Genomic DNA, 3317 nt, shown 5'->3' with positions numbered 1-3317 from the left:
TACTAAATAAACTAAATATATGAAGCTTACTCTGGTTACCTTATACTATTACTCCTACCTTTCGAGTACAGTAACAGACTACTGTTTGATTCTAGATTACAAAGGATTACAAAGGCGGAGCATGCCGACAGGAGACCTTTTGATCCATATCTAGGTCGGATGAAAAAAAAAAAAATCATATTAATAATAAATAAAAACTATAATAAAGTAAATAACAAATAAAATACATAAATAAATGCATAGGTATAGTTGAATAACAAACAAAACGGTAAATAGTAAATTATAATAAATTGACATATAACTAATAATAAATGAAAATCAGACAGACAAATTATAACAAAACAAAAACAAATAATATAACATAAATTATAATCATTACAGCATCTTACTTAGGTATTTATCTAAATGATTCTTAAAGCTTCGAACTTAACTACATTGCACTACCTGTGCAGGAAGTTTATTCCATTCATTAACTACACGGTTGGCAAAGTTGTTTCTACCTACTTCCAAATTGAATCTATTTCCGGACAGTTTGAGACCATTGTTTCTTGTCTGATTCTCATTCAATGTGAAAATTTGGTCACTTTTGATGTTGTCAATTCCCTTTAAAATCTTAAAGACTTATATCAAGTCACCTCTGAGTCTACGCTTTTTTAGGGAAAACAGATTCATGTGCTTAAGTCGATTTTCGTATGATTTATTGTTGATAATTGGAATCAGTTTTGTGGCTCGCCGTTGTACTTTTTCCAGTCTGTCAATGTCTTTAATGAGATTCGGTGACCATACGGAAACAGCATATTCCAGATGTGGACGAACTAACGATTTATATAGCTTGTTAATGAGTGATGGACTTTTGAAATCAAAAGATCGCGCAATCAATCCCAGAATCTTGTTTGCTTTCTCAGAGGCTGAAATACACTGCTTGGATGATTTGAGGTCGTTACTGATAATTACGCCGAGATCTTTTTCACTATCCACTTTTGTTAACGAATTTCCAAATAACTTGTAATCGTACTTACTGTTATTTTTACCTATGTGCATTACCTTGCATTTACTTGTGTTAAATTTCATTAGCCACTTTTCAGACCATTGCTGTAATTGATCTAAATCTTCTTGAATATCTAATTGGTTTGAGTGATCATTTGCCACTCCGCACAGTTTTGTATCATCAGCAAATTTGGAAACAGTAGATTTTAGTCCATGGTCTATATCATTTATATATACTATGAATAGAAGTGGCCCAAGAACGGAACCCTGAGGAACTCCACTTGCAACACTTTTCCATCCAGAAGTTTTTCCATTTAAAACAACTCTCTGTTTTCGACCTTTCAACCAGTTACTAGTCCAACCTAATAGGCTACCACTTATTCCATGCAAAGCTAATTTAGTAAGTAGTCTTTCGTGTGGGACGATATCAAAAGCTTTTGCAAAGTCTAGATATATTAAATCTATATTGTTTCTTTTGTCATAATTCGAGATAACTGTGTTGTAGAATTCGAGTAAGTTATTCACGCAAGAACGTTACCGTCTGAAACCATGCTGGCTATCATTTATCAAACGATTACTTTCTAAATGATATTCGATAACATCTCTGATGATAGTTTCCATTATTTTTCCTACGATTGAAGTCAAACTTATAGGCCTATAGTTATTTGGTTTCTTTTTGTCACCTTTTTTGAATATGGGAGTAACGTTAGCTAGCTTCCATTCTCTTGGGACATCTCCGGATATGATGGATTTCTTGAAAATAATTTCTAATGGAACAACAATCTCATTTTTCATTTCCTTTAAGATTCTTGGATGCCAACCGTCAGGCCCTGGTGTTTTATTAACTTTGAGTTTATCTATACACCTTTTAATTTTTTCTTTTGTTATATTTACCGTAGTGAGTAATTTTACCCCAGACTTTTCACAGGTTTCAGTTTGGAATTCACTTTGAGGTGTTTCGTTTACGAATACCGAGCTAAAATAATTGTTTAAGATATTACAACACTACATTTCATCTTAAACAACTGTATAACGCTATATGTATACGATTACAAAAATACAACACAAAATCACTTGTCACTATTCAAAGATATAAACTTCACAGGAAGTAATAAACTTAACAAGAGGTATTCGCTAGTTGGTGTCTCAGCATCAAATGAGTTCACCAGCTGGGGTTTCGGAGCAGACTAGCTGGTATATATATATATATATATATATATATATATATATATATATATATATATATATATATACATATATATGTATATATATATATATATATATATATTTATCATATATGTATAATATATCTGTATATATATATATATATATATATATATATATATATATATATATATATCGTATATGTATAATATATCTGTATACATATATATATATATATATATATATATATATATACTATATATAAATATACATATATATACATATACCTTACCTTACCGTCGTGCCATATCCTCTTGGACTTCGGCAACCATGGAGCGCCAACGTTCACGGTCCCTAGTTACTTGTAACATCTGTGCTGGTTTGAGTTGTTATCCCGTCGCCCTCATCAGCCCGTCCATATACTTCTCCTTCTGCTTTCCTCTTGCTCTCCTTCCCTCCACCATTCCCGTCATCACCACCTCTTCCAACCCTTCCCTCTTCATTATATGTCCTAAGAATCGCAACTGTCTTTTCCTTATTGTTGTCATCAATTCCCTATCTGTCTCCATTTCTCTCAATACTTCATTTGTTTTCTTCGCTGTCCATGCTACTCTCAACACTCGTCTCCATATCCACATTTCTGCTGCTTCTAAGTTTTCCTGCAATTTTTTGCTGATTGTCCACGCTTCTGAACCATATAATAGTGTTGACCATATAAATGTTTTAACTGTTTTTCTCCTTATATCTGTAGACATTTTCTTGTTTGTTAAAACCCCTTTCATTTTCTGAAACGTGCTTTTAGCTATCGCTATTTTTGATTTTATTTCTTTTTCACATCTACAATCTTCTGTCAATACGCTTCCCAGGTACGAAAATTTGGTTACTTGTTCTATTCTTCTCCCTGCTATTTGTACTTGCACTCCTGGTGGATCTGTTTTACTGGCCACTAGTATTTTAGTTTTCTCCATATTTACATTTAATCCTTTCTCCTCACTAGCTCTTACGGTTACATTCAATAGATGTTGCAGTTTTTCTTCTGAGTCAGCCACCAATACCGTGTCATCAGCATATCTGATATGATTTATATTAAATCCTCCAATTTTAATCCCTTCCATTCCCTCTAATTCCCTAAGGATCATCTCCCCATATGAATTAAATAAATCTGT

The sequence above is a fragment of the Oratosquilla oratoria genome, chromosome 36 (genome assembly GCF_046742065.1).
Source record: "Oratosquilla oratoria isolate Oo_2021 chromosome 36, ASM4674206v1, whole genome shotgun sequence".
Classification (NCBI taxonomy): Eukaryota; Metazoa; Arthropoda; class Malacostraca; order Stomatopoda; family Squillidae; genus Oratosquilla; species Oratosquilla oratoria.
Note: the sequence above shows the minus strand (reverse complement) of the source record.